This window comes from Venturia canescens, chromosome 10 (assembly GCF_019457755.1).
Source record: "Venturia canescens isolate UGA chromosome 10, ASM1945775v1, whole genome shotgun sequence".
NCBI classification, from domain to species: Eukaryota; Metazoa; Arthropoda; class Insecta; order Hymenoptera; family Ichneumonidae; genus Venturia; species Venturia canescens.
In genome coordinates this window covers 4,276,036-4,290,573 of record NC_057430.1, presented here as the reverse complement: position 1 = coordinate 4,290,573, position 14,538 = coordinate 4,276,036, and the positions used below count along the sequence as shown (strand labels likewise).

General features: G+C 36.2%; 1 long non-coding RNA gene across 1 annotated transcript; it reads right to left on the bottom strand.

The window, feature by feature from the left end:
• Positions 1 to 12,790: 12,790 nt before the first annotated feature.
• On the bottom strand, positions 12,791 to 14,337 carry LOC122417279 (uncharacterized). The gene is made up of 5 exons (XR_006262258.1): positions 14,117 to 14,337; positions 13,676 to 14,037; positions 13,326 to 13,594; positions 13,032 to 13,200; positions 12,791 to 12,948 (listed from the first exon to the last, which is right to left on the bottom strand). It is a non-coding gene; the product is annotated as an uncharacterized lncRNA (long non-coding RNA).
• Positions 14,338 to 14,538: the final 201 nt, after the last annotated feature.

The following is a 14,538-nucleotide window of genomic DNA, read 5'->3' as shown; positions in this document are numbered from 1 at the left end:
ACATCGGCGTACTTCGAGCGGGGCTCGTACGCGAAGTCCCGGACAGCGTGGACACTCACACCAGCATAATACCTGCGTCGAATATTCTCGAGATTTCGAGAAAAGAATTGAAGCGAAGATTTCAGGGGAGTCCCGTTAAGAGGGGCGTTTGACCTTTTTTGTTGAAATTGAATCTCATTCGCGATACCCGAATCACAAATCTAAAGAAGTTATTCTCTCTCTTCCCGTTACGTAAATTCATAGTCATCGCATGTTCGGGCTAGGGGTTATTATCATCGAAATAATATCATCAAACAATTTTTCCCGTGAAATTTGGGGCCCCGTCTAACGTCCGACTAGAAAGATTGATGTGTCGCACCTGATGAAGGGCGAGAAAAGATCGAAGCAAGCGGGGAGAGAGAGGAGTGACACCGCGTAATGAGTATCGATCGCTTTCGGCAGAATTTCGTAGGATATCGAGCGAGCAGGACGTGTGATCCCGAGAGTGTAATACCGTGAGTCTTACCCCTTTTCATTGTTCGTTTGGTTCAGTGAGCTCTCGCAAATATTAATCCCGAATATTGTTGTCTGTTTGACAAAAACCGTAGTTATTGTTAACGGGAAGAATTATTTTGTAACAGATCCCGTCTATTTGATTTTGGCTCGACAAATTGTGGCCACGGCGACGATTTCGCCGCGCTGATATAGAAGCTTTAGTTCGCTTAATTTTTTTTTCCGGTGCCTGCGTTCCATTATCGCGAAGTGGGTTTCCTTTCATATTAATTTGTTGCGTAAAAGAAAACAGTTAATTCGCGTGGCCGCGTACGAAAGTTCTCACGAGTCGTGTCGTCAACATTTCGGAAGTAACCGTGGGGAAAAAGTCGGGAATCTTGGTGCGAGAGTGAGTGAGAAAGTACGAGTGGATCGGGAGCGCGTACGCGTGCAACGGGAGAACAGCCCGTCCGAGTAACCGAATAACGGGGGCTTGGTGATTTTTCTGATATCCCGAGTTTCTTTAATATCAAAATTTTCAACAATAGTAAATTTTCTGACCGCGAGTAGTTCCGCGACAGAAAGGACGGGCTCGATAGAATTTTGTGGTGTGTGTAGTTTTCCCGATCAGAGAGTAAGAGTGAGTGTGAGTTCGTGACCTTTTCCCCTCGTGTTTCGCGATCCTCCCGTACATTAAAAATTAGAATAATTCTCCGTCACAGAAAGTGTAATCCCGTAAGGAATAAATCTCAACTGTAAATATTGGAATGATTTTCAATTTACCCACCCCTTCCCGCTGAACTACGCTGGTATATCGTCTTTCTCTCTTTTTGGTCGAGTCGCTTTGCGACTGGCGCCCACGAAATTATTTTTCGAAAAATTAAATCGGCGAAATAGAGAGAGAGATTTTGTGACATCAAGTACCAGGTTGAAGGAAATTTCGGTCACAGCACATAGCTGACAAGGTCCAACCGGAGAAAGAAAAAGTATAAAGCATGTCAAAACCCACAGACTTGCTCACCTTTCAATGCATACATTGCATCCTGAAACCAGAAATACCGATGTCATCCAAAAATGAGACACCGACGATTTTTTGTAGCATCTTTTGAAATCCATATTACTATATGATCAAAGATAGGAAGTGATTATCAAGAGACTCGGTAGAGTCTCGGGACAAGTACATTGACAGCCCTGTCGTTTGCTGGCCCGAGGCTCTCGCCGAGACTATACTTTCTCTGAATATAAGAGATTCGCGGTGGTGGGGGTAAAATTGGCATGTCATTTTCTTTAATTGCGAAGCTCATGAGTTATGTACGGCTTTGAAATTTGAACTTTTAGCTAATTAAGAAGTTCTCTGTCGAATGAGTCCAAAATCAGCATGCTCGGTGTCGTAATTTCTGAGAAAAAACTTTGCACAGACTTAAGATTATGCAAAAGTTACTAACATATTCAGGATTTTACGTATCTGTATTGAAACGAAACAAATGTCTACCAGCAGCTTCGCGAGTTCGGGGATGCCGACTTTTAATTCTTATTTGTTGTGCTGGCCGTCTGATCTGGGGTTATTGACCGGCTCAGCTGTGTGGATCTTCGGACAGGCAGATAAGAAGGAGAGAGAGAGATAGGAATACAACCTCAGGAGCGCGTCGGCTGCCGTGTTTACATACGGCGCGTACTGTCGCACTTTTTCATCATCGGTTAGGATGAGGATTCGATGTTTTGGTAGTCTGGAGGTGGGGACTTGGGAATTCCCTTGATTGTGTGATAGTCAGGCGCTGTGCTGAGAGACACGACAATAAAGGAATTCTTCGAACGATTTATGTGTCAAAGGATAATCGAACGCAATGTCGAGAGACTTTTAACACATAATTCGGTTTTTCTGATCTATCGGGTGGCTCACGAATGGCGTTGGGATAATCCTTGATTTAGTGTGTTTCGAAATGATGAAGTGGGTACTGCGTTTAGAATGGTATGGGCTATACCGAGGACTTAGTATACTAATGAGGTATGGGCTGTACCGAGACTTATAAATTACGTGGCATGGGCTTTGCCGAGAACTTATATCTAAGAGTGGCCTGGGCTGTGCCAAGGAGTTTAGATTTCTATGGCAAGTGATAGTCGGATGCTATGCCGAGAGACACTTGTCACGGAGATCTTAGGGTGATTTCGTTCCCGAGTGATAGTCGGACGCTATGCCGAGAGACACTCGTTTCCGAGATCGAGGAGAATATCGTGATAGCTGGACGCTGTGCCAGGAGACACGATATTCGAGGTAGGATAGGCTTTCCTAAGGAAGCGTGATAGCTGGACGCTATGCCAGGAGACACGCCGAGAGTGTATTATAGGATTGGAGTTTTTGGATCCAATGATAGATAATTGGCCACGGAGGTGTCGCCTTATATAGTGTCCACTCCGTGGTGCGGCGGGGCACGCGGCGCGGGGTTTCCCTCGCCGTGGTGGGGCGTCGGACTCGACTGTTCTTACGCACACGGGCGCTTGCCGTGTGGGTGTAAAGTGTATCGTTACAGTATACGCGTACTCCAACCGCTACAAACATAGGCCTCTTGGCCCCCATGATCACCAATCCCTGGTGAGAGACATTTTGTTGCAACCAATGAAGAGTGAGAGAATTTTTGGGCCAATGACATTCAAGAAAAACAGCAAGGAAGTTTGGCGGAAAGCTAAGGAGCTCGAGAGCTTGAAAGTACTCGAAAGTCACCAGCTGAAGTTTCACGTCATGTTGACATTTGGGGTTATGATGTTATGAAGTACGTGCGGGAAAAAAAAATTTTCGCGTCATCTAACGAAGTGCATATTGATCTTTAATTTGTTAAAACTTGTGGTGTACTAAACCGGTATAAAAGCGGTCGCGTAAATGTAGACTGTGATCTGTGTGTGAAAATAAAAAATATTAAAAAATGCGCGATGCATATGTCAACGAAACTTTTCAAGATTTCATTATTTCGTTCGATTGGAAATAAGTGTCAACTGAGATAATCTTTCAATTAAACCAGAGTGCGCGGAATATTGTCAAGTGTAAATATATTATCAGTTGCGTGATTATATATCATGTGTAATAATGTAGGTTATATATTGTGACGTAACACTCGAACCCCAACCTAACCTCCAAAAACATCGCGACGCGGCGCGATGTTTTGACCGAGCGCGTACAACGACCGGGGAGCCGCGTCACTGCTGGCCGGCGGCGGCCGTACTGGAGGGCAATACAAAGGCCCGATACAAGCGGCGGAGCGCGACACTAGCGGCGCCGCGTATTAAAAACTTGAACTATTATATTTTTTTGTTTTGTTAATTAAAATTCAACGCGATTTCATAAAATATTGTAACTAGACTCAAATGAAGCGGAAAATTATAACGGATCGAAGGAAAATAATAAAAAGATAATTTCTTTTAAAAAAAATTGGTATCAATTCAAATAAAACAAGACGCGTGTTTATGACGCATGCGCGGGTGGAGCGTTGATGGGCTATAGGACGCGTACGTGACTTTTAGCAATTGTAATTATTCGAATCATATTAAAACAACTAACAATGTTAAAAAATGAAGAAAATTAAATAATAACGGATCAAATTGAAGTTTTTGTTGTTGAAAATCGCAATAAGCTGAAATTCATAAAAAGCGGTAGTCCGCGCATCGTATGTTAGCCCGCTCGACCAACGGGCGAGCGTGAATCATGGCAACGGGCCAATCAGAGAAGGCGTTAGAAATGGATGCGCAGAACCGATCCGAAAACCGAAAATTCGGCGTTTGATAATTTTATGGTGGGGACACGGGTATAAGAAGCGCTGCGCGACTCATTCGGGAGGCAGTCCTTCCTCAAAATTCTGACTCGGAACAAAAAGGCTGACCTCAAACATTCTGATTTTGGCAAGCAACCTAACCTATTATCCTAAATTTTTCCTGGATGCCTGGAATCTCGGAGCGATTCGGCGACGTTTCAATCCCAGAGTCCAGGGTCCGCACCTAACCTCTAAACTTTCCAAATTTCCGTTGCACGGGATCTCGGAGCGATTCGGTGACGTTTCAATCCCAGAGCCCGTGGACGGTAAATAACCTAACCTTGCAGATGCTCAGGATCTCGGAGCGATTCGGTGACGTTTCAATCCCAGAGCCTGGGGTTTGTTCCTTAACTTAACCAATTTTTATTTCTTTTTGCTTGCTATAATCAGGGATGATTTTTCTTGTAAATTTGTAAATTCTGTAAAATTCTCTTTTTAAATTCAAGGTTGAAATAAATCGAGTCCGAGTCAAACAAACCCGAAATTTCTGTAAAGTTTGTAAATCTTGTAAATTTTAAATAATTAATAAGGCCGCGGTACGAATTAGAGGTTATATCGCGTCAAACCTATAATAATTTCTTTTATTGTATAAAATCAAAACGCTTTTGAATTTTCGAAACTTTCTTCTTTTTTATAAGCGAAAAATGCGTAAATTAAAAATTGTTCAAATTCGAAACGGCGAGTGAAACAAAATTTCTCCCAATCAGCGAGCGCGATCGCGAATATTTCACGACAACAAATCAAAAACGAATTTATCCTGTGAAATCAATCAAAATTGAATAAATCGGAATTGTTAAATTTTTCAAAATCAAAATTCCGCGTTCTCACGTTTCTTTCATACCTGCTCTTTTTAAAATTAAGGTAGCTCGAACCGACGCGTGGCGGCGTTCAGGCCAGGTCGGCAAGAGCGTTACGTTACAATATACGAGTTCCCTTTGATAGCTGTGTCGTAAAGAAACGGCCGGCGTTTGACGTTACGAAATGCGGGACAAATGTAACAAAAGTTCGCATAGTTAGTGAATAATAATCTAAATAAGGCAAATCAGTTTATCAAAAATCGGTCTGGAAGTTGTAAGAAAAAATGTTCGTCAACCTATAACGTCAAATTTTCTTTTTGCGATCTGAAATATTATGGTTGATAATTAATACAACAAGAACACATGGAACTGTTAGTATCAAGAGACTCGGTAGAGTCTCGGGACAAGTACATTGACAGCCCTGTCGTCTGCTGGCCCGAGGCTCTTGCCGAGTATACTTTCTCTGAATAAAACGATTCGCCGTGGTGGGGGTAAAATTGGCAAGTGATTTTTTTGAATTACCGAAGTTATGAGTCATCTGAGGCTTTGAAAATTGAACTTTCAGCTAATTAAGAAATTCTCTTTCGATTGCGCCCAAAATCAACACGATCGGTGGCGTAATTGCTGAGAAAAAACTTTGCACGGGCTCAAGATTATGCAAAAGTTACTGACACATCACGAGTTCGACGTATACGTATACGCGTTTTGACGTAGTTAGTGGTAGTAGAGTTGTTGCCTCTACGCATTCTGATTGGCTCAACGATGTCGGCTCCTCCAGCTGCTAGGCCGACCGCGGGTGAGGCTCAAGTGTTAGAAGGCCTAAAATAGCGAACAGGCATTCTGTATATCTATATATGCGTTATACAGAATGCCTGTTCGCCATTTTAGGCCTTCTAACTTTTGAGTCTTACCCCGACCGCGCTCAGACTCCGTAAATATTATATATATATATAAACCATGTGTCAGTTTTCGATCATCGTATAAACAAACGGAGTTTTGTCATTATGGAATGCGTGTGGAATATATAAAAAAAACTTTCGTCATCTAACCAAGTGCATAGTACTACAACCTGTGGAATGCTAAACTAAACCGGTATAAAAGCAGTCGCGTAAATGTAGTCTGGTGTGTGAAAAAGAATAAAATAAAAAAATACGCGGTGCATGTCGACGAAACTTTTTAAGATTTCATTAATTCGTTTGACTGAAAATAAGTTTATCATTTATATCATTTGTGAATATAGGTTATAAGATATCAATACATCGATACGCACATCCGAAACCACCCGAGACTTGTTTTCATACTGAACGTCATTTTGACAGGTGAGGTTATGATCCCCAATGTGCTGTTGTGTGCGGACTCTAATTAATAAATGAAAATGGTTAGTGAAAATTGGTTAATGTATATTTTGTTAAAACTTGTGGTATACTAAACCGGTATAAAAGCGGCCGCGTAAATGTAGACTGTGATCTGTGTGTGCAAATAAAACATATAAAAAAATGCGCGGTTCATATATATGTCAACGAAACTTTTCAAGATTTCATTATTTCGTTCGATTGGAAATAAGTGTCAACTGAGATAATCTTTCAATTAAACCAGAGTTCGCGGAATATTGTCCAGTGTAAATATATCATCAGTTGCGTGATTACATATCATGTGTAATAATGTAGGTCATATATACGAGTTCCCTTTGATAGCTGTGTGGTAACGAACCGGCCGGGGTTTGACGTTACGAAGTGTGGGACAAATGTAGCAAACGTTCGCATAGTTAGTGAATAATATAAATAAGGCAAATCAGTTTATCAAAATAGGTCTGGAAGTTGTAAGAAAAAATGTTCGTCAACCTATAACGTCAAATTTTCTTTTTGCGATCTGAAATATTATGGTTGATAATTAATAAAACAAGAACACACGGAACTGTTAGTATATATATAATGTAAGAAACTCCAATCGAATAAATGTTTTCTAATTTATTTCTTGTGTCATCGGTATTTTTGAATATTCCCACATTTTGCTTCCTATTGAGATTGGCTCTGCTCTTTCCGATCCTTGTTTTGACTCCATCGGTTTGCAGCGGATCGATACATAGTATTAAATGGTTGCCTAATATGTGTCCTATAATTTTCTACTATTTCTTCATGCTGATTGTGGTAACATGATTCAAGTGGTTTCCGACTATGATCATCAATCGCACATTTTATATATCAGATTCTTAAAACAGTTTCTGGTGTTGATATAAGTGTTGTTATACTTTTTCCACCTGGTCTGTCGAGTAATAAATTTTGAAACTTCTTCCAAAAAGTCTTTGGATGCTTATTTTGCTGATGATATGAAAAGTCGTATCTTGGGAATGCTGTATGCAAACACAAATTTTGATAACAAAACTTATGGAATGACATGTATGTTGAGTATTTCCACTTTGCAAACTACAAATATGGAATTATTATAAAAAAAATTCATTCGAATAAGTCTACTGTTGCTCAGTTTTGGATGCGATCAAATATAATGCCAACCAACATCCCCAGAAACTTACAGAATTGCTGAATGCAATGTGCGCTATGTCATTTTAATGTAATATCATGACTTTTGACAACTTTTCATTATAATGCTGTAAATTCGGATCATTGACATACTGCAAAAATCTGCAAACTATACAATTTAAATACTGTGCCATTCATTTTACATTTTGACTCTAACTGTAACATATATATGAAGTAAAAAATTGATTATAAAAGTCTTCAGTTGCTCATTTATGGATAGATTTGAAATTGCTGTCTTCGAAGCTCATCGCGCAGATACATTGACTCTGAAATTTCTGTGGATAAATATATATGCGACGGATCACCCCTTATCTTTGATTATGGTAATATGTAATGGAACTTGGTTCGGCAAGGTTTTAAGTGTTCCTTTTCAAATAGTATTGAAGTTTGTATGACTGATACACAGCGAATACTTCCAAACTTTGATATTTCTGTGTTGCAGCATGTGTGCCAATCATTCAAATCATTTACTCCAACCGTATCATGTAATCTAGAAAATTTATCACAAAAGTCTTCCGCTTTTCTAAATACTTCAATTTTCCTTTTTCTACTCCATTGTGAGTTTTCGAATTTCTAAATTCATTTCTGAATTGTTCTGAAATGGTTTTCCTCCAAAACCAATGCAGGTACCTTAAACGTCTTTGAATTCTGTTGCTCTGTTGAATTAAGTTCGCTTAGTTTTTTTTGCTGCTTTGAGTTCTGGCATAATAAATGTTAGAAGTTTTCAGGTACTTTTTTTCAGCAACTATCAAACTGTGGATAATTGGATCTCAGCGGCCACTTGCAAACTTTGGAAATATATTTCATTGGGGGCACGTTTTGGATGAAATGAAATCTCTAGATTCAGAATGCAAAAGCGACATTCAAAGTGGGCAAATCTGTTGGATTTTTCGTGTCTTGAATTTGATCTATCTTTCATTTGAATTTTGAAGAAAAGGGATAAATAAAATCTGTTCTATTAAGGAAATCTTTACGTCAGTTGTTTCTTGGTATGAAGACTTGGAAAAAATCGGCAAAGGCCAAGGACAGACCGGTGACGAAATATTTCCAGTACAATTTTGACGAAAAATAGATCTTATTTCGTGGAAACCAACGTTATAAGCCGAAAATCATATTACGGCCCACAACACGCATTTCTTCATGCTCTTGGGTTCCCAATAGACAAAACATATTAGAAGACAAGGAGAAAAATCACCAAAGTCCAAGACCAAACCAGTGCCGAAATATTTTCAGTACAATTTTGAAGAAAAATTGGTCTTTTACGTGGAAACCAACATTATAAACCGAAATTCATTTCTCGGGCCTATCATCCCGGATTCCTCTATGCTGTTGAGTTCCTAATAGGCATAACATATTAGAGTATAAGGAAAAAAATCGCCAAAGTTCAAGGGCAGTCTTGTGACGAAATATCTTCACTACAATTTTTACGAAAAATTGGTTTTCTATGGTGGAAACCAACTTTATAAGCCAAACATCATACCGAGGGAAAATAAGATTGGGAAAAGTACATTTATGGTCCCTTATTTGCTGATAATTTCATGAAAAAGATTATCCCATAAAAATTGTTCGTATGAGAATGGAATCTATAAAAATATACTAAGCAAATAATTCATAGAAATTTATACTAAAATCCTATAACCGTCATAACATAAATGAGGAACTTTTGAGAAAAAAGGCGTGATATCAAACCGTAAACTTCCCCTAGGGAAAAAAAGGTTGGGACAAGTACATTGATGGTCTCTTGTTTCTGGATGACATAGAAAAAAGACTCAGAACCAGGAAAAAAATTCTATAGAAATAATAAACGAAAAATTGAAAAGTTCAAAAAAATTTAACAAAAATAAAAAATAATCGAAAAAAATTCTGTAAAGAAAAATAAAAAATTTTCAAAAAATTCATAAATATTGGACAAATGGAAAAATGTACTATCCAAGTTACATGCAGTATAAAAATGTATGATATCAATTGGAGGCCAAGTTTTTATTGATAATTTGGAATATTTATCCAACAAATCGGAAACTTTAATTGAAATTTATGATAATTATTTTCAAGAAAAAAGTTAATGAAAAAAAGTCATAACGGAAGTTACGTGCAGTACTAAAATGTTATTCGAAATATAATCTCCGGCGACAAATGAGCGTTGAGAATCCTTGTCGGGCTCACAACGTTTTATCAAAATTACTAAAAAATGAATGAAAATAAAATCATTAAAAATTCACATGAAAATCATTCGTTACTTCAATAAGCTACACACTTTAAAGAATCGATTCCCCTCCGACTTTCAGGATCTCCTGGTATTATTCACAACATTCAACTTCGATTGGATCGGTACAAATTATGTTCAAATACGTCTTAAACGTACTTGTCCGGCCCATCACTTTTTATTCAAATTGCTCATTCGAAAACAAATCAAAAACGAAGTTAATGCATGTGTTAATATTAAGGAACAGTAATTCCCGAGAAAATAATTTTCCTTCGAATCACTCTTGTCAAAATGAAACGAAAATGAAAGATGAAGTCGATTAATCTATTTATATTGTATGGAGTCATAATTCACAACAAAATCATTTTTCTCCAAATTCCAGGAATCCACGTGTCGTACTCGACTAGTGATATTTATCAAAATGTGTACGTGACTATAGAAAAAAAAAACATTTCATGGCTGAGTAGGTTCGAAAATTTCTAGTAATGTGCCTGATTATTTCTCATTTTCATTGGTTCTTACCGAATGGTATGTGTTCACTGAAGAAAATGAGAAGTGGATATTGCTATACGAACTTGCGAACAATCAAGTTCAAATTACTTGGAGATATTATTTTTATTTCTATCGATTTTATTATATTTGTCATTATAGAACAGTCCTGATTTGTTTTCGAATGAGCAATTTGAATAAAAAGTGATGGGCCGGACAAGTACGTTTAAGACGTATTTGAACATAATTTGTACCGATCCAATCGAAGTTGAATGTTGTGAATAATACCAGGAGATCCTGAAAGTCGGAGGGGAATCGATTCTTTAAAGTGTGTAGCTTATTGAAGTAACGAATGATTTTCATGTGAATTTTTAATGATTTTATTTTCATTCATTTTTTAGTAATTTTGATAAAACGTTGTGAGCCCGACAAGGATTCTCAACGCTCATTTGTCGCCGGAGATTATATTTCGAATAACATTTTAGTACTGCACGTAACTTCCGTTATGACTTTTTTTCATTAACTTTTTTCTTGAAAATAATTATCATAAATTTCAATTAAAGTTTCCGATTTGTTGGATAAATATTCCAAATTATCAATAAAAACTTGGCCTCCAATTGATATCATACATTTTTATACTGCATGTAACTTGGATAGTACATTTTTCCATTTGTCCAATATTTATGAATTTTTTGAAAATTTTTTATTTTTCTTTACAGAATTTTTTTCGATTATTTTTTATTTTTGTTAAATTTTTTTGAACTTTTCAATTTTTCGTTTATTATTTCTATAGAATTTTTTTCCTGGTTCTGAGTCTTTTTTCTATGTCATCCAGAAACAAGAGACCATCAATGTACTTGTCCCAACCTTTTTTTCCCTAGGGGAAGTTTATAATGTAAGAAACTAAAATCCAATAAATGTTTTCTAATTTATTTCTTGTGTCATCATTATTTTTGAATATTCCCATATTTGGCTGTACTTCCGAAAAGCGGAAACCGAATTTTGAGCTGAAATTTTGCATACTGCTTCTTTATAACAATATAAGACTTCCCCTAAAAGGATTTTTGGCGACTAGCAATATTTATTGAGAAATTGAATTTTCAAGTTGTTATTTTAGCCCGAACGAATATATCTAAATCGTTTATCTCGCTTGGCCGGTATCCTCACTGCGCTAGTGCCTTTAAAGGCTATATGGATGGCAAACGTTACGCTCCTTGGCTGGGCTACTCCGGGGATTTGTTCCTTAAAGTTCCGTCTCCCCGGCGCGAAGCGGACAAGTACTTTTAAATCATATTTAAACATAATTTCTATCCATCCAATCGACGTCGAATATTGTAAATAATATCAGAAGCTCCTGAAAGTCTGAAACGAATCGATTTTCTTATAAGTCTCTGCCACCGTAGAGTAAGCAATGACTAGCTTGCATGTGATTTTTTTGGATTTAAAAGCTTCTTAGAACAATTCCATAATGTTGAAATTTGGAGTTACTCATAAATTACTTCTCCTTCGATTGATATTACAAATTTTAGTGCTGCACGTAAATCAAATGGTAACTTTTTTCAATTTATTGTAAAATATTTGCCTCCAATTGATATAGTAAATTTTAATGCTGCACGTAAATTAGATGGAATTTTTTTTAATTGATTTAGCGGTGCGAATCAAATAAGAAGAATGAGGCATCGGTTTCCAAAATGATTTCAAGGGCGATTTTTTGGTTTTTTTTTAATTTTTACTTGTTATTTGATTCTTCTGACACTTTAAAAATTAGTTACAGATTATTTTTTTTTAAAGATAATGTTTTTTTCAAGTTTTGTGAAATTTTTTTCGCATTGTTCTGTATTTTTTTTATAAAATAATTTTTTTTATAATTAAAAAAAAAATTATTTTAAAGTTTTTTTTATGGATGGAATTATCAGCAAACGAGGGACGATCAATGTACTTGTGCCAACCTTTTTTTTCCTAGGGTATATTATTTCCTGGTGGTAAATAAAGAAATCAATTATTCTTGTAGAAAAAGAAAAAGTAACGGTAATTATGTAGTTTGATTACTTTTCCGAAAATCAACGAAAGAAATTTTTTTTGGAAAATGTTAGCCTCCCACGACGAAATATCACTTACTATAGTCCAATCGATAACTTCGAGAAGAAGAAAAAAAAATTCCATTGATTTTCGGAAAAGTAATCAAGCTACATAATTACCAAAGTAACTTATCATTATCGTGAATTACTGAGAGTAATTCATTGTTTTTCATGAAATCAATTAAAATGTACGTTTCTAATTGTTTGTTCTTTTTATTATAAGAAATTTTATTTCTACGTATGTATGTACGAGCAAGAAAAATTTGAACCAAATTACCGAGTTGTAAAAAAAAAGAAGTAACAAAATAATATCCTCAACTCCTTTTTTAAAATTTGATATATTAATACAACCCAATTTTTTTCTGACAAATAGAACAATATAATTGGAAACTTACAGTTTAAATCTTTCGTGATGTTTTAATGTGACGTTCAAGTTTTTTGCGCATTTTTTTCGAATATTTCCTTGGCCGTCCCAATCCTTAGCGTTGTTAAAATCGATTCGAACAGATTCTTTAAATATTGGTTCTGTTAAATTCGCACCATCTTCCTCTTTGAAAACTGATGAAACTGCATCTATAATAAAACAAAAAGCCTGTTTATTATAATGAGCGATAAATAGAGACTCAATTTAAATATGAAAACTCCATGTTATTTACCTTTAAGATACAAGTATAGTTTGGATTCGCTGAACACATGTTTGCCAGTTATTGCTTTCAATGTTATGAACGAAAGAGCTAAATCGCGTGACATGAATTTTCGAATTATTTAACCCATGTTTCTCCGCAGGCCAGTTTTCTTATTAATAGACAGTAGTATTTGACGTATCTGTAAGAATATGTTTGAAACTGTGAAAATCAAGGTTGAAACTGTTTTTAAAAGTTTGGCAAGTTCAAAAGTCATTTGAAAAAACTATAACAAAAACACAGTAGAAAGAAAATTTCAAAATTTACCAGTTTTTTCCAAAACTGCTCATTCTTTGCTAACTCTTCATTGAGTTTATTGAATTCATCATGATTTCGACATGGAAGTGAGAAATCAAGAACCTCTTCAGTGAAGTTTTTATTCCAATCAATAATATCATCATTTGTTGGTTTGATTGTCTGGATAGAGTTTTGAATGGAATTTTTAGCCGCTGACAGGTCAAGTATTTGTCCTTGGATTTGACCAATCTTATAATTCAATGAATTCAGCTTTTCCCCAAAGAATTGGAACAGCCGATCTGAAAACATAGTCTTTTAATAGTTCGATAATGATCAAAGTAGCTACATGAGTTTAAAATTTTTATAAAATCTTATCTCACCTTCGAAACACAGATTAGTACGAGCCGAAGGTAAATTTTTCTTGGCATTCCCAAAGGTTGTTGAACATTTTTGAGGATGTATATCAGTTTGAAAGAAATTCAAGCCCTCGGAATACTTGCTGGTGCTCGCAGAGAGTATATCTTTTTTTTAATAGCGACAAATTTTCCTGAACTTTTTTGACAATTTTGCTTTATTGGTGATGCGATAGAAGAACTGCTCAAACTCTCCAATGAAGTATTGTCGCTAGATTCTTTCTCAGAACTTTCCATAGGATCGGAAAGCTTTTGTCGAGATGGTTTTTTCCTTGGAATTTCAGTTTTCGTTGCTTAAGTTATATTTTTACTTTTTTCTTTCTCCGATACTACAAAGAGTGAAAACAAATTGAGGTTTAATCTTTTCTCATTGTAAGTTTGAAATTGCTTGTTACAAAATAGTCTTACCTTCGATGGGCATCAAATTATCACAGAGGTCGAAGCTTATGTCATTCAGTTTTTCCAAAATCAAACTATCTTTCAATGGAAGAAATTTGAATTTGAAACTTTTTTTATCCTGAATTGCTTTTTTCTTCGTATTTTTCTCACTATCTGTTGAGTAAGCATACGGTTTCTGTTCCAGTAAAAGTGCTTTTTCTTCTGTTTCTTCATAAGTAGCTAGAAAATTGATTATTACTACAAAAAGTTTTGCCATCGATTAAATCAAATAAAAAAACTTATTGAAACTCACAAGCTCTTCCTCGGAGATCCACCGGAAAACTGGGCCACTCCTCTAATGATTTTTTACAGTTTTTCAAAATTTTGTGTAGAATGGATATTCTTTTTTTCGTATACGGTTGCGGCATAAATTTGCACAGCAATGTGTCCAT